The following is an 18,675-nucleotide window of genomic DNA, read 5'->3' on the forward strand; positions in this document are numbered from 1 at the left end:
GATGTGCACAAAATTCAATCTTCATTTTCCCAAAAACATGTCTTTAGAGGAGACACCAAATATGCAGCAGGCTGCGTACCTGATTACGAGAAGGTAGAACATAAGGTTGTGCAGGTTCTCCGTGATTTGGCTTAGCAATTTATGCTGCATTTGCTGTGTGGGGGATGGGGGGAGAGGAGGGGCGAAGAAGAGATATTAAACAGAGATGAGCCACGTCGCGCACATCTTTTGCATCAGTCAATACAGAGTGACACGCGCTGTCATTTGGAATCAAGTTATGTGGCGCCCCTCAGTCAAAGAATGATGAGCGCCAAAGGAATTGAAAAGAATCAGTAAGAAAAATAGTCAATTCCTCTTGTCTGGAGAAAAATCCCCTTAAATTGCTGCAATAAATAAAATAACAGTTTAAATCTTACTGAGTTGCGCATCAGGGAGAGTAATAAAGGAACTATTTATTATTCTTAATATCTGAGGGCCGTTAACAACATCAACATTACTTTTGATGACAGTTGCTTGTTTTAATATTTCCAGCTGCTTGCAAAGAGTTTCTATAATACGTTAGCACTCCACTAATTTTACCAACTTTGCATTATTACACCATCATCTTCAGTAACTAAAACAATGTCGAACCAACACAGACTACCTAGCAAACAGGACCAGCTTTGTGAAAGACTGGTGGGCAGGTGACAAACTGCACAGACTACAGGCCACAAATTTGGATTGCTTGAATCAGTTTTTTAGGCTCTGTAATTGAACACGAGGCTCCAAAATACGGTCCAAGGTGTCATGGGAGTGCCCCTTTAAGAAATGTTTTTGTCTTAGCACATGGCTTGAGTGATGTCATTGTGTGGGTGGAGCCGGGCTGTGGCTCTGTGAGTTTTTACTTTCGCTTTGAGTTTGGACTGGTTTGAACAGCACAGGTTGAAAGAAGGGTTTCTCTATCTTCATTTTAAAAGCTGTTTCCAGACTGCTTGATAACTTAAAATAGATAATTGCTTTCTGGAAGGAATTCAAATCTCCTGTTTGAAAAAGGGAACAGAGTATCAATAACAAGTATTATACCAGTAAGAATGCTGTGTGCTGGGCCATGCCTATGAAAAGGGGTTTCTGGTTTTATTTGGATTTTGTTATTGAATTGGAACAGTTAAGAGGGAATTCATTAAGGGTTATACATAGCTTACTGTAGCTGTGTGGGGTATTTATGTTTGTAATTGACAAAAAATTCTTGCTGTGTGTGTTTATACAAATGTTAATTAAGTTCTTAGAATAAAGCTTGTTTTTTTTATTAAAAGCGCCAAAAAGGTCCACTGAATAACACCTGAAAGGCAGGCTCTTGTGCTCATCCACAGCCAAATTCCACATAACGGTTGTAGGTCAGGTGGACTGCATAATATATTTTGGAATAGTTAAACCCTGGCCTATAATAAAGGTAACAGGAACAATACTTTTCCTTAATTAAAAATAAATTAACTTGGTCTCCCCAAAGAGAGTTCAGTGAATTCATTCCATGAGCACTGCTGCAGGCCAAGTGAAGCTCATCGCAGCTAAGGCAGGCATACAACCCAACTTGGGTTATACATGGGAAAATCAGCTGCCCTCTCAACTTGTGCGTGCCATTGTGTGACAACCCACTGTCGGAAAGGTGTACATCAGGTGAGGTCAGACTAGCGAAGGGAGGGATCGGAGGGATCGGTGGAAAAAGTGAACGATTCAAATAAAACAATTTGCCACATTGGCTCGAACGAGAGGAGCCAGTGAGGGAATCTGCATCAATTAGAGAATGACCCATTGGCGGATGCCAATTCAAAATCCTTCTGCACCTCATGTCTGAAAACAATTATGATAAATTGGCTGCCCCCCTCCCACCCCAATCCATGGGGTCAGTACCAATCACGGCACAGCTGTCCCAATTATTGGAAGGATGTCTCATGTGTTTCACAAGCCTGGCTCTAATGAAGTGAAGAACCAAATATCATGACCTCAGAAAGTGCTTCACATCCACTGACTAGCTTCTATTTTATTGACATGTAGGCACTGCTGTACATGAGGAAGACACATAAACCAACTGCTTAAAAATAAACATTTGATTTTAAAAGGGAAAATGTGGATAAGGAATGTGTTTGTCACATTGTCCCAACAGTGATGTACTCCTAAATCTGGTCGGAAGCCAATATTATTTTCAGGTTTCATGAGGATAAAACATGGCTTGATCCTGTTTTCACTCAAAATTGTAGCCCACCCCGAACGATACACAGAAATTACGCTCAAGAAAGTGAAAGCATTGAACTGAATCTCTTGCCCAGAGTAGCCATTTTATAAATTCCAAGCCGAAAGAAGCCGCACTAAAGGAACAACTTTGTATCCCATAACTGAAGTTTAGTTTGATAAACCATCCTGAATGAAAGGAGTTTGCAAGTCCACTAAAAGAAAAATCATTGTGTTAAGGCTATTTCACCTGTGTTTTAACATTAAAATTAATAATAGGGCTACTCTTCAAGAATGAGTTGGATGTTAGCCTTTGAAACCCAGAATTCTCGGTTCAAACCCATACAACCAGTGGAATGAAATTGAAGTCTCCTCTGTCTCTAGCAACAAGAATATGAGATTGATTAAATTTGAGTCACCCATATGCATTTCATGGTGGGTGTGTTGAAAATGATCCATTTTTGTCATTTTAAAAAAAAATTTAGAGTACCCAATTATTTTTTCCAATTAAGGGGCAATTTAGCATGGCCAATCCACCTATCCTGCACATCTTTTGGGTTGTGGGGGTGAAACCCACGCAGGCATGGGGAGAACATGCAAACTCCACACAGACAGTGACCCAGGGCCGGGATTCGAACCCAGGTCCTCAGCGCCGTAGACAGCAATGCAAACAACTGTGCCACCGTGCTGCCCTCCATTTTTGTCATGTTGTAGTTCAATCTAGTCACACACACAGTACAGAAACAATTCAGATTCCTGTACAAGACCAAAACAGTGCTGTGAGCTTCATTGCATACAAGTTGAAGAGCAAAATGATTTCAGTCGAAACGGAGGATGGGATTCTGGTCCTGATGATGTCTACGGTGCTTTGCATGGCTCGCTGGGGAACCCACCATGAGGGAAGTCACCTTTGGTGGGACTGGAGGATGCTGCCAGCAGGAAGAGATGGAAGTTCACGCTCGGAGTTGTGTGATTGACTTCGCTGATAGTTCATTCTTAAATTTGAATGGTCAGATATTCACAATTCAGCAAATCCAGACAGTTATTTCCAGGTGGGAAGTTAGCGTGGAGTTTCAGTGCAGGAAGGAATTGGACACCTGATTTAAGATTTTTTTTAAAAATCAGCTTTAAATTTCCAAGGAAGGGTTTCTCCCGCAGTGACAAGAAATTCAAAGAGGAATGAGCCACAGAGCTCAGTAACTCAGTTTTCTGTTCATGCAACCATTTTATTTGAAGATTTAAATAATCAAAAAAATTTTTTGAAAATATAACTGCATCAAATGACTGTAACTTGTTGCTTATTCTTGAATTGTTAAATACATTATATTAGAATTCTTTATTTTTAATTCCTTCATGGGATATGTGTTGCTAACACGTCCATCACTAATTACCCTGAGAAGGTGGTGATGAGCTGGCTTCTTGATTGACTGCGGTCCATCTGGAGTAGGTACATCCACAGTACTGTTCACTGTCACATTTCTTGAGTGTTGTTGGAGCTGCATTCATCCAGGCAAGTGGAGAGTATGCTATTACATCCCTGACTTGTGCCCTGCAGATGGTTGTCAGGCTTTGAGGAATCAGTTGCTCCCTGCAGAATTCTCAACCTCTGACCTGCTCTTGTAACCACAGCATTTATATGGCTGTCCAATTCAATTGCTGGTCAATGGTAAACCCCAGGATGTTGACAGTGGGAGATTCAACAATTGTAATGCTTTTAAATGTCAGAGAGACATTCAGATTCTCTCTTGCTGGAGATGGCCATTGCCTGGCACTTGTGTGGCACAGATATTATCTGCCACTTATCAGTCCATGCCTGAATGTTGCCCAGGTCTTGCTGCATATGGACATGGGCAACTTCAGTATCTGAGGCATCACAAATGAAACTGGATGCTATATGCAAACTTCCCCAATTCTGACTTTATGATGGAAGGAAGGTCATTGATAAGATGGTTGGGCCAAGGACACTACCCTGAGGAAATCCTGCAGGGATGTACAGGGGCTGACATGATTGACCTCCAACAAACACAACCATCTTTCTTTGTGCGAGTTATGACTCCAACCAGTAGAGTTTTATCTGTACATCCCATTGACTTCAATTTTTAAGGGTTCCTTGAAGTTACACAGTCAAATCCTGCCTTGATGTCAAGGGCTGTCACTTCACCTCAAAATGAGACCTGTGAGAAGAACATTTTAATTGCTCGCTGAAGATTAGACAGATCACTTGAAATCATCAAATAACTTCAGCAGCTAAAAGCAATTAACATACAGAGTTTTCAATTTTGTTTTTGGGCACATTATTGAAAGCTTAAAATAAAAACAGAAAATGCTGGAAACACCCAACAGGTTAGGCAGTGTGAGTGGGGACAGCATTGCGTTAGGGGGTGAAGTTTACCCTACCTGGGCTAGATCCGAATGCAGCCGTGGGATGTCTCCCAATGGCAGATTATGAGGTTAAATTGGAAGGGGGGATAGAGCTCGATAGAGTTGAGTAGTCAATTTACATCTTACCTGAAGCTGAGCCAAAATGGACTGGAAACATTAACCCTGTTTTCCTTTACACAGATGCCAGATCTGCTAGGTTTTCCCAGCATTCTCTGTTTTTATTTCAGATTTCCAGTATTTTGCTATTATTAAAGACCCTTGGAAGACTGATTATACAGAACTGCTAGCACTTTGTTGATGGCAGGGTGGTTCCCCACCACATAGGAAAGCTGTCAACTTATTGGAGATGACCTCCATGAGGTAGCCAGGAGCCATCAGAACCAAAGGTTCCTTGCCCCAAAGAGAGGGTCGTGGGGAAAAAGGGCAGCTGTGTGTCCTCAATGATTCTCTTGGAGGGGTTTCCCCTCCAATCCTTGATACCCCTGATTTATTTTTGTTTACTTACTGAAGACGTCTCTTTGGGCTACAGCTGGGGTTTAAAAGCTCCCGGCTCTCTGTTTGGGAAGTCAACATCAGGGTCTCAACCATTGTCCTGAATTGGACAGCGGCCCACGGTAGCCAATTAGATGGTGACCTGCCATAAAATCACCGAACCAGTTTCACTACCAGCAAGTGTGGACCCGGGAAGGTTTATGACACTCGCTAGGCCTTACAAGATCTAATGAGATCTCGTGAGGCATCGCAATTTGGATGCGGTTAGGCTCACTTAAATATTTATGCGCCGGAGTTACCCAAGGTGCCTCCTTGCCTTTGAAATCCCCAGCATTTCCACAAATGTGAACCAGTATACTGGCACTGGGGTGGGGGGTGGGGGAGGGAGAGGGAGAGCTCCCAAGACAGCTGACTGGGGGAGACAGCTGATTGGGGGTCCCTGGGTGGTTGGGCTCTGAGCAGGAGGGTCCCTGGCACTCCTGATGCCACCCAGGCACACCATGGCACTGCCAGCCTGGCACTTTGGCATTGCAAGGGCGCTCTGGCAGGGGCACTGCTGGGGTGCAAGTTTTTGGCAGTGCCAAGATGGCATCTTTCCAGGGATGAGGCACAGGGGTGCCTTGCCCTTATGAGCTGGGATGTGGGGGGTGGCTTGAGGACTTCCTAATTGGTAAGTTGGGGCATTGGGGGGTTCCGGTGGCGACAGGTCCAGAGACTGGACTGCCAATTGTGCTCATTAGTGCAGGAAATTAGCTTAAGTGCAGCCCCTGCAGGCCATTCCTTGCCCAGGCCCCAAAATTAAGCAGAGTCCCATTTAATAGCTGGATCGCTCTCGGCACTGTAAGTTCGGGAAACACCCCAATAAATATGACCAAAACGGGATTCTGTTTCATTTCCATGGAATCGCGGCCATAATCTAATGAAGAGCTGCATGGGTAACAGTGAACATGGACCCACGGCATATTGGCATTGTTAGCTTGGCACTGATTTGCATTAATACCGTTTTCTTTGTCTGCACAATGAGTATGGTGCTGGAGCTGACTCTGAAGTACGAGTAACCCAACACCAATGTTGACAGAGACAGTACAATTCTCCTTGAGTGCTATTGAGGTAAATGGTTCTCATTGTTGACATTTGTATTCAGGTGGGCCAAAGACCCCTCCCAATTTGCCAGGAAATTAATTAATTTGCAGAGCAGCACAGAACCTCCTCTGGCATTGAAAGGGTTGTTACAAACATAACATTGTATTAATGGGCATATGCAAAATCTTGTATATGTGCAGTTATTCCTTTGCTTTGAATCCATCATGCATATCATGAAAGTGCGCTGGGCTTCCCCAACCACCTACGGGCATATTGAACTTTTAAAGGAAGACCTGTGTTTTTTAAAGAAGTAAATAAAGACACTAATGAAGTTATGGTTGATAGTGCAAAGTGACCACTATCTGGAAAATTCCTATGTGGATTATACTGACAGACCTTAAGGTAAGGGACAGGAGGTTTAGGGGGGAATGTGGTGAAAAGCTTTTTCACCCAGAGGGTGGTGGGAGTCTGGAACTCACTGCCTGAATGGGCAATGGAGGCAGAGACACTCATTTAAGAAGTATTCCAATGCGCACTCGCAATGCCAAGGCATACAGGCCATGGGCCAAGTGCTGGAAAATGGCATTAGAACACTTAGAAGGTGGGTGTTTTTGTCTGGCGCAGATGTGATGGGGGCGACGGACTTTTTCTGTGCTGTAGATCTCTATGACCTTCCGAGGAGGACATGGAATGCACGCCTGGTGAGGTGTCAAGGCTCACTTCAAACAGAGACATTTGAAAGAAAGGTATGGAAAATGCAAAATGCTGGACGAATCTCCTGGGTATGCAAGGATAATGGAGACTATTTCTTACATCTCACCAGACATCCAAAAATACCCATCTCCTGTTGGTTTATCTCTTAGGACGTGCAAAAAGTTCTGAGATGAATGCTAGACATGGTTATTTGTCCTCCTGGGAATACACAGGGAAAATGGGATAAAAACTGGCTGAAGACCAGTGAGAGGCAGAGGAACAAAAAAAAGCAAGAAGGACCTCTTTGTCTCTATCTCTCCCCACGCTGGAGAGAAGTTGTCAGGTAGGCACAAGCAGAAAGAAACAGGACAGTCTCTTCAGTTAACCTTGCAAAGACACCCAGGATATCTCTCCCTCTGGACCATCCAACAAGTGGCTCTAACAGACTTTAAATCTACCAAAGTCAACTCGAAGTTAACAGTCACAATGTACCACCATCAATGCCTCATTCACAAACCAAGGACTGATTTGTATATATATTTTTAGCCTTTATTTGGAATGTTAACTTCTCATTTCTGGTGTGGGTGTTGGTGTGTGTGTGATGTCTTTATTGGAAGTTTGGAAAAAAGAGGATCCAGATTATTCCTCCTCATCTAGGAGATTTACAAAATTGGGGATCTCTTCACCAGGCCATAACAGAGCATAAGCAGACAGATGTACCTGTGAAGAAATCACATATTGTGAAGCTCACATTTCACTGCAAAAGATTTTATAATGTAAATGTGGCACAAACAGAAAGATTCCATAGAATCCCGGCAGTGCAGTAGGGGGCCATTTGGTCCATTAAGTCTGAACTGACCCTCTGAAAAAGTACCCTATCCAGGTTCATTCCTCTGCCGTATCTCCATAACCCCACCTAACCTGCATATCTTTGGACACTAAGGGGCAATTTGGCATGGCCAACCCACCTAACCTGCACAGCTTTGGACTGTGGGAGAGATCCAAAAGATGTGCTTGTTAAGTGAATTGGACATTCTGAATTCTCCCTCAGTGTACCCGAACAGGTGCCGTAGTCTGGCGACTAGGGGATTTTCACAGTAACTTCATTGCAGTGTTAATTAATGTACCACTTCATTCACCTGAGGAAGGAGCAGTGCTCCGAAAGCTAGTGATTCAAAACAAACCTGTTGGAATTTACTGTGCTCATCCCAGTCCACCGCCGGCATCTCCACATCTTAATTAATGTAAGCCCACTTGTGACAATAATAATAATTTGTATTAACGGGACACCTGGAGGAAACTCACGCAGACACCAGGAGAAGGTGTAATCCCCAAAAGACAGTCAGCTAAGGCCAAAATTGAATCTGGATTCATGTGCGGTAAACAGAGTAAGGAGTTTGGATCAAAGGCATCTCAATGGAGGTGAGGTACAGATCAGAATGGCAGAACGGGCACCAAGGGCTGAATGGCCTCCTCCTGTTCTGATCTCACTCAGAGGAGTTGCCTGCTGACTCGTGTGGGAAATGTAAGCTGATGCTTTAGTATTGTAGAGATGTTCTTCTGCAGGGCAAGGGGAGGAATAGAGGATTGGCAGCTTTAACTCCATGGAAACGTGAACACACATGGTGACATTGGGTGGAAAGTGTTCCAGTTTTGAGCATGGATCTTCTGTACTCAATTAGTGCAAAATTCACAAATAGGCAAGAATCGTAAAGCTAGGGCAGCACGGTGGCCTAGTGGTTAGCATAACCGCCTCACGGCGCTGAGGTCCCAGGTTCGATCCCGGCTCTGGGTCACTGTCCGTGTGGAGTTTGCACATTCTCCCCGTGTCTGCGTGGGTTTCACCCCCACAACCCAAAAATGTGCAGAGTAGGTGGATTGGCCACTCTAAATTGCCCCTTAATAGAAAAAATAATTGGGTAATCTAAATTTTAAAAAAAAAGAATCGTAAAGCTGTACTATTTCAAATTGGTTATTCAATACGTCACTGGTGATCAAGCTTTTATGCCCTCTTCTGTATGTCAACTTTACAAGCACTGATTTAATCCTAGAATCTGCTTCGGCCCTTGGAAAGATGGCCACCCTATCCCCTATCACCTCCACCCTATCCCCGTAACCCAGTAACCCCACCTAACCCTTTGGAAACTAAGGACAATTTTGCCTGGTCAATCCACCTAACCTGCACTTCTTTGGACTGTGGGAGGAAACAGGAGCATCCAAAGGAAACCCACGCAGACACGGGGAGAAAGTGCAAACTCCACAGACAGTGACCCGAGGCCGGAATTGAACCTGGAACCCTGGAGCCGTGAGGCAGCAATGCTAACCACTGTACCACCGTGCCGCCCCTTCATTAATGTTATTGGCAAAAGAACCATAGGTGACACAAAAGAAAGCTTTATTATGCAAGGAATTGTTTGAATTTGGAGTTCACAGCACGATAGACTGCTGGATACAGATTCAATAGTAGTTTTCCGAAGAAAATTGAATAAATATTGAAGGTGGAAACAAATGCTGAGATATAGGGAAAGAGTTGAGAAGTGGGACTAACTGGATTGCTTTTTGAAAGCATTGGCACAAACTCAATGGGCCGAATGGTCTCCGTGTTGTTCAATTCTATGGTCATCTATTTGAATTGGACAATAAGGAATGGGTTCAGCAAGTTTGTCCACTGAACGCACTTTGGGAAGGGCCCAGCTTTGATTCCCAATTTGGGCCGAATTACTTGATCAGAGTGGATGCCTAGAGAGGACAACAGCAGCCAGGGTTCCCCCTCCTCATCGCTTTCCAGCAACCCCTACTGGAAGGATTTCTGTTTATGATGCGGGTGAGGAGAGGATCAGGTTTGACTCTAGTTCCATCTGTGATTGAAGAGCCTGCTGCCATTCAAAATCAAATTGCCCTGTGGGTCAGCCAGGAGTCAGCGAATGCCTCCAGATCAGAAAGGGGAGAGAATTGGCGAGGGGATTAAAGAAAAAAATGTAGCGCAGATGCCAGAGAGAAACAAGGGCAAATGCTGAAGTCTTTTTAGATCATTTGAAATTCACTCGAATCAAAGAAATGCAAGCATCAACGTGATCTGCCAAATCACCGTGAAAACCACATTAACTGCACAACGGCATTAACAATGTCAGCAAGCGCTTAGTTTCAACAGTTAACAACAGAAGCTGGAAATATGGAATGGAAAAATGTCCCTGCATTTTCACGGAACCAACAAAAAAAACAAAAACTGTACCAGCTGTGACATTGTCCTACAGGAACAGCTACTTATTGAGTCTGAGCACAACTAAAATGGAAGCTTTTTACATGTACGCCTGTAGAGAACTACAATTAACAGTGACTAGAATTCATTGTAAATTGTGTCGGGTGTCCTGAAATTGTGAAAGACGCTCAATAATTCTTTATTTTGGTCTGAGAGGCCCAATCTATTGCCAATTCCATTAAGAAAGTGGGGACTCATTCCTATTCGTGGAATTAGTCAAAGCAGAAAATGTCACTGCATCCTCACTTTCCCGTGGCGTGGTTTGAGGCTGCTTGTGAGCGTTTTCGAGCAGGCAGGGTGAATAATGCCCACTCGAGAGGCCGATGAGTCAAGGAGCAAGTCAAAGTGCCGGGACAGATTGGATATCGTGCTGTGCAAGACACAGATCACAAAGCTGATTCCTGAATCGCAGATCCTGCACTCTGGACTTCAGCTCATCCCCATAAATGGATCATCTTTGCATTCGCTGTTCACTTTGCACAGTGACCTACCTCCTCTCTACTCAGCGAAACATTTTACAGGGAGCCTCAAACCGCACTGGAGCATCGTGAACGCGCAGATAGCTCCTGCTGTGTGGAATAATGAAAAATAACATGAGGGCCCCGTTAACATCTAGGGGGGAAAAAAACGACAGTTTCATGCTTTGAATGTAAACCCTTCACGGTTCAAATGTCTGAGTTAATAATTTATCTTTTCTCCTTGATGTTGATGGATCAGCTACATAGTCTCAGCATTTTATGTTTTCATTACCGACTTCTAACATTTGCAATGTACTTTAGGTAAAACCTCATTTTATTTCCAATATTTGATTTACCTAACTTCAGTGGATAATGAAATATTAATAGCGGGGCACCGAGATATGAGGAGAATAATTCTCATCACCATTTCTTGAACTTTTCATGAATTCTGAGTTTCTGAAGGTAATGAGATTGAGCTGGCTGCATATTTCAAAAGAAGATTATGATTGACGATTTCCTGAAGCTGGGACAGAATGAATATTATTAAAAAGTACAATTACAAGATACAGTCAGTGCACAGATCGAGATTAAGTGCTTTGTAACTGGAGACAGCAGTCTCCTTTGATCAGTGAGGAATATTATCTCTGCAGTGTGGGATAAGCAATGCGAGATGAGCCCTGAGATTTTTTTTCCACTAATGATCATAGAATAATTTTACTTTTATGTAAATATTATTCCAATTGGTTTTACAGTAAATGAAGATTTGGAATTGCCATCAATTGTGAATTGAGCTTAGTTGTAGCTGGGGCTCAGTATTTAGGAATGATATATACATGTACAGATGTCTACTCAGCCTTGCTATTTTTGCAATAGATTAATTTCATCAGAGGGCTTCAGAAATATTTTGAATTGACCCTCTTAGAAAATAAGCTCATAACTCATTTTATATCAGATCTCGCTTCTACAGGTATCTGGTCATTGCAATCCTTCTGAACTGGGGGTTTGCTATTTCTACTTAAGGTATGCTAAGTATAATACTATAATATATACTCGTAAATTGCTCATGACCGGCTGACATATCTTTTCTATATATATAGGCACAGTTGATATATAAATCTATCCAGGGATGCTGATGTGGGAGAGACCTCAAAGATAGAGCCACCCTGTGGCCAATGCCAGCCATGACATTAAGAGAGTTCACAGTGAATAGCGAGTGAGTTAAAATAGTGGGTGCATAAGTGCACGATTTTAAATAATATATTTATATTATATTGTAAATATAAACTATAATTGTAAGTATAATGAGGCACTTTAGTGGCAATGTATTGTAATGGTTAGGTAGTAACTGCATCTACATAAGTTAAATGCACACATGTATATTGTACATAGGCTTGCATCCGTTGATGTTCAGCTCACATCCAAAGCCATGTGGAGCCTGAACATTGTGGTGCCTGTTCTGAATGGCCTTTTGTGGCGGTGTGGTGGCTGAAGAATGTGGTGGCCTCCCTGTTCGAACTGACACCTGTTTGGACCGAATTCCACATTGCTCCACCTCAATTTGAGCCATCTGGTGGAAATTTTCTCCGTGGCTTTCCATTCGGCACGGATGGGTTTCCTGTATGGCCTGCTGCTGCACACCTTCCACCTTCTTGCCTTCCTCCACCACCAAGACACGCCGTGGTGTTCTGTTCTACCGCCTACCGGTGGAGGACGTCCCCAGTGGACGGCTTCCTATGTGGGAGTCCTCTCTTTTTCCATCGGGGACCAGGAGTGGAGGGCGTTGCACGCAGTCGTGCCAAGCAACCATAGATTAAGGTAGTTCATTGAGTTCCAGGCCGCATGTTCTATCTATGGCTAACGGGAGACCATGATTCGCGTGCACGACAATTGCCTGAAGTTGTTGCCCCTTTTTAGATATTTGAAGGACCTGCTCCTCAATTTTTCATTGCACTTCAGTCCCACTCTCCAAACCTTTGGTCACCTGGTGCACAGAGGGGTGGGGAAGGAAGAGGATCTCCTCGTACTCCTGCTCCTGGGCCTGACCAAGGTGGCCATCAACAGGTCCAGGCCTCGGGCGGTCAAGGGGGTTGCCTGACCCAACTGTCTGCCCCTCTAGCGTGGTTATTTTCATGGTCAGGTTGCCTTGGAATGGAAGCACACGGCGTGCTTCCATGACAGGGGACACCACTGGTCTTGAGGTGCATCATCACCCTCAGAAATTATATTTTGGTTTAATTAGTTAAGTTTACTTTGATGTTTTAGTTTAGTTACAGAGCCCCCACCAGGAATCATTTGTTTTTAATCTATTGATTTTCATTTATTAAAAAGAGTATACATTGTACTTGTATGGACAGGCCAACTCAGTTCCCAATTAGAACCCACGCCTTCAATCCCACAATTTTATGTAGATGCTTGTTGTTGGGTACCTCATCTAACAAAGAAAAGTACAGCACAGGAACAGGCCCTTCGGCCCTTCAAGCCTGCGCTAACCATGCTGTCCGTCTAGCCGAAAACCTTTTACACCTCCAGGGTCCATATCCCTCTCATCCCATCCTATTCATATATTTGTCAAGATGTCCCTTAAACGTCATTATTGTATCTCCTTCCATCACACCCGCTGGCAGCGAGTTCTAGGTGCCAGTACCCTCTGTGTAAAACATTTCCCTCGCAGATCTCCTCTAAACTTTGCCTCTCGCAACTTGAACCTATGCCCCCTTGTAATTGACTCTTCCACCCTGGGAAACAGCTTCTGACTATGTACCCTGTCCAAGCCCAATATCAGGTCGCCCCTCAACCTCCGTTGTTCCAGTGAGAACAAACCGAGTTTATCCAACCTCTCCTCATAGCTAATGCCCTCCATACCAGGCAACATCCTGGTAAGCCTCTTCTGTACCCTCTCCAGAGCCTTCAGATCCTTCTGGTAGTGTGCGACCAGAAATGAACACTATATTCCAAGTGTGGCCTAACTAAGATTTGGTACAGCTGCAGCATGACTTGCCAATTTTTATATTCAATGCCATGGCCAATAAAGGCAAGCACGCCGTAAGCCTTCTTGACTACCTTCTCCACCTGCATTGCCACTTTCAGTGACCTGCAGTGAAACCTTTCTGAAAATCTAAATATAGTCTGATGCGCTATTATATTTTCCAAAAATAAATTTTATTCATAAAATTTGTTGTACACAAAGTTCAAACTTGACGTTGCATAAAGGTCAAGTTTAATTTCTTTCAATACAGTGTGTGGTATTTTGAGGTGTTTCACAATACTTACAATTACGTGTTATATTTACAACATACATTTCGTGCCAAACATTACAGCTCAGCGGTTTTAGCCTGTTTGTGTATTATGGCTGAAAGCCCTCAGTTCGCCATTTTCCTCATGGAGCCTTGCATCAGCTGCCCCAGGCACCCTCAGCAAATGAAATCTGTCAGTCTGCAACACTTGGCTGTGACAGATCTTTTCGTTCGAAGACCATTTACCTTCATCCATCAACCTGGTAATCTCCTCAACTAGCTTGGTAGAAGTTGATCTTGTTGTCTGTCCATAATAACCCTTCCTCTGTGAATGTATTTGTGCATACAATTTCACAAAATCAAAAAAATTCAAATAATACTTTTTCCATTAATCACGCAAAACTGTTGCAAAGGATGTAGCCTTGAGGAAATGTTTTCTTTCCAAAACTGCAGTATGCCCCTTTAAACATTTCTCCATCTTTTCCAAAGTGCCGAAAGATAAGTGTTTAAGTAGGTCAAGACAATTTTGGATCATGAATTTTAAATGCAAAATTATGCTACAGAAATGTCACGTGTTTACCCTTCTTAACGTACACTGACAGTAACTTAAAAACACAAGCAGATCGTAATGGCACAATTCTTTGTTCCATTGTCATGTAATTCCTTCTGAGTCATGTGTAGTAACCATTTAAAAGACAGGATGCAGCTGCTTGTCTTTGTGTATCGCAGTTCTGGGTCACCTCAATGAACCAGACATGGTCACGAGTACCCCCATCGTAGCTGCTGAAGCTTACCACTGTATACCCTGAGATTCATGTTACATGACTGCTCTCAATGTTGCACAGACAGTCAACTCTAACCCACCCCAAATAATCAGTGCTGGACGACTGGACAATAAAGTGAGTTAGCTCTCTGGACTATTGTTTGGGGTGGAAACCTGTCGTGTTCGGTCTCAGCAAGGTTCCTCTTCCCCTCCCCCAGAAAACAGGTGGGCATACAGACCAAAATCCAGCTCACACACTTGCTTTGAGATACTCATGGGGAGGTTTCAGTTTGGGGCCCTCAGTGTACAAATAGCATGTCGCAGGCTAGGTATGTGATTTGCCCATGTCTGCCGTTGGCAGTCAGCAGGAGCACGGAAGTGGAAAATGTCTCCTTACATTTCCACACTGCACAGAACGGTTAACAAACACATACATTACCACCACAGGGAATCAAGGACCTTCCACAAGAGATGATGGAATAGCGACACTGGACAAGACACAGGCCATGACAGAAGACACAATCATGGAATTCCTACAGTGCAGAAGGCTGCCATCGAGCCTGCACTGGCCCTTCAAAAGACCACTTGACCTAGGCCTAATACCTACCCTATTCCTGAAACTCCACTCTAAGGGGAAACTTTTGTGTGGCCAATCCACCTTTGGATTGTTGGAGGAAACCGGAGCACCTGGAGGAAACCCACGCAGGCACTGGGAGAATGTGAAAACTCCGCACAGTTACCCAAGGTCAGAATCAAACCCAGGTCCCTGGCACTGTGAGGCACAGGTGCTAATCACTATGCCATTGTGCCTTGTGCATTTGAGTCAGAATTTCTTCATCCAGAGGATGGTGAATCTGTGGAACTCATTGCCACAGAAGGCTGTGGAGGGTAAATCACTGAGTGTCTTTAAGACATAGATAGGTTCTTGATTAATAAGGGGATCAGGGGTTATGGGAGAAGGCAGGAGAATGGGGAAGAGAAACATATCAGCCATATTGAATGGCAGAGCAGACTGGATGGGCTGAATGGCCTAATTCTGCTCCTATGTCTTTTGGTCTTATGCATTGTTCGTGTATTGTTCATTTAGAATCCAATAGCTCATTAGCCTACATGTATCATTACTCCATTCCATCATAAACAGACAGAAGGAAAAATGTGGAAGAATGAAACGTGAAAGACGCTGCCAACACTTGTACCACAAGCTGGCGGGAAATGCCTGGGTCAAGGACCCAGCTTCAGTGTAAGGGCAGACACCAGCTACGCTTCGCTAATTGAGATAGTTTGCTGCAGTATTCCTAATCACCATTTTCCACTTCACCAATGGCACCAGTGTAATCCCAAAGGGGAGATGACGAAATGTGAACAAGTTGTCGAGTAAATACGAGGCTTTAAATTAATTAAGCATTTCAGCTCCTTCATGGATAAAAAAAAAACACCTGCCTCTCCTGGTGTCTCCAGTGTGTCTGCTGGTTGTAACTGTTAATGAGGCACCATGTTATTGAAAAGCTGTTTAGCAAATCTCTTTTTTCTTGAATCGTATGGGAGGGATGACAAGACTGAATAACCATACATCAATCTTATCACAATAGTGGGGCAAGCACATGATAAACTGATTCAATCCAATGCGATTTACGCAATTATGTTGTGTGGTCCCCGTGCAAATGATAAATGTGACTAGTTCTTTCAGTAACACGGTGGCCCTTTAAGAGTGCCTGAGGTGCTTTATGCCTTTATTATTTGTAAATCTCCGCAAAACGCACCCCCCCCCCTTGTTTTGCTGCATAATTTCCAGTTACAGTTAAGTGTCATGGAACATATTATACTATTGAGTCCAAACTACGAACATTTTTTTGTCAAGCCCATAGCAGATTGATTTTATTCACAAATATTTTCTGATTGTAGTTGAACATTACAGTCCTGTTCTTTAGTTTGCTCATACAAAGAGTCTTTCTGCTTGTTCGAGTGGGTGTCCACTGACTGCTTCAGCATTTCCTGCACAACTCACACTGCTACAGAAAAGAGCCATTTCACTCAACTGCGTTTGAATTTGATTGTCTGGGGTTAGCTCTAAAATGCGTCATGTATGAAATTTAGAGAGCGCAGCAAAGGCGGTCAACCTTTTATCTCTCTTTAAATCGGGCAACCCAAAGTGATGGGGCTTTATTTGTTAATCCTTGATCCTACTTCTATTATTGATTCATCATTAGTACTTTTATGTTGTAAATGGGGGGAGGTCTATGTTGTGTAGCAGCTATGAGAAGGCTTTGAACCACTTCTAATTTCATAGGACATCAGCCTTTTGTCACTGATGAGCTAAACTGTGCTTGTAAAGCAAAGGGCAGGATCAATAAGTGCTGCTTCTATCTGGGTCACTGAGGCATGTATTGTGTCACAATGACAAGCTAGCTTTCAACCACTGACTTGGTTTTGAAAAGTTTCCATTTCTTTTTCAAGAGTCGGTAGCATTAAAGGTTTCAAATTAATTCCTTCATTCATCAGTTGTAGCCTTTGGACAAGTATATCTTACAGAATTTGTACTGAACTAACCAAGTATTCTCAAATCATTGTAGACACCAGCCTCCATCGCTTGGCTTAGAAAAGAAAAAGCATTAATGGTTCATTGCCCTTGCCTCATATCCTTCTATCTTTTTTGTTAATCGGCATTAACAAAATCCCAACCCGGATTTAACCCTTTGATGATTAAATTATCTGAGATTTAACCCTTATGAATTAGACAGACTTCATCAGTTGAGGACGTACCATAGATGATGAGACTATGGGCCTGAACCTGAGACTTTGTGTAGTGAATTATTCCAATGCCGCAATTTCTTCTAAGTTTAAAAAAAGGATAAAAGCAAATTTCTGCGGATGCTGGAATCTGAAACCAAAAAGAAAATGCTGGAAAATTTCAGCAGGGAAAAGAGCTAACGTTTCGAGTCCAGTTTGTCAAAGCTAATGCCACTGTGCCATTGTGCCGTGTTCATTTGAATAGGAATTTCTTCAGCCAGAGGGTGGTGAATCTGTGGAACTCATTGTCGCAGAAGGCTGTGGAGGCCAAATCACTGAGTGTCTTTAAGACAGAGCTAGATAGGTTCTTGATTAATAAGGGGATATGGGGTTATGGGACAAGGCAGGAGAATGGGGATGAGTCTAAGTCTAAATCTTTTCTTTAATATGGAGGCCAGAAATGTGCACAGAACTAATGCGGTCTGATCTAGCTTTTAAATATGTTTAATTGAATTGACTTGAATTTGATTTATTGTCACATGTACCAAGGTACAGTGAAAATTATTGTTCTGCATACAGTCTAGACAGCTCATTCTACACATAAAAAAAACATAGGACATACATAAATACACAATGTCAATACATGTGTGTGAGCAGACGGAGTGTAGCACTACTCAGTAGAGAAGATGTGTGAAGAGATCAGTTCAGTCCACAAGAGACCGCCTAAACATGGAGACCCTCCAGAGATGCCCGAAATAAAGAGACCCCCAGGCACTCCCTAAATGAGCAACGCCGCCCCCCTGTCCCTCCGGAGACCTCCTGTTGGGGGTGGGGTTGGCAGGTCTTGCATTGTGGGGGAGGATGGTAGCCTTCGATTGGACTTTGCGGGCAATTCCCTGAAGGAATTATCCCTTGGTCCACCGCAAGGTCCTCCATGTCAGGGCCACTCTTATCCATACTAACCCATTTGTATCCTCCCCCGGCGCACAGCCGCGAACCTCGATCCTGACCCCTATAGGGGGCTAGAACATTGGAAGCGGATCAGCGCCCGGCATTGATCTCATTTTATAATAATATTAATCTATATTGTCACAAGTAGGCTTACATTAACACTGTAATGAAGTTACTGTGAAAAGCCCCTCGTCACCACACTCTGGCACCTGTTCGGGTACACAGAGGGAGAATTCAGAATGTCCAATTCACTTAACAAGCACATCTTTCGGGACTTGTGGGAATAAAGTGGGGCACCCGGAGGAAACCCACGCAGACACAGGGAGAACGTGCAGATTCCGCACAGATAGGTTCCCAAGCCGGGAATCGAACCTGGGACCCTTGTTCTGTGAAGCAACAGTGCTAACCACTGCGCTACCCGTGCCGCCC

Source organism: Scyliorhinus canicula, chromosome 20 (assembly GCF_902713615.1).
Source record: "Scyliorhinus canicula chromosome 20, sScyCan1.1, whole genome shotgun sequence".
Lineage (NCBI taxonomy): Eukaryota > Metazoa > Chordata > Chondrichthyes > Carcharhiniformes > Scyliorhinidae > Scyliorhinus > Scyliorhinus canicula.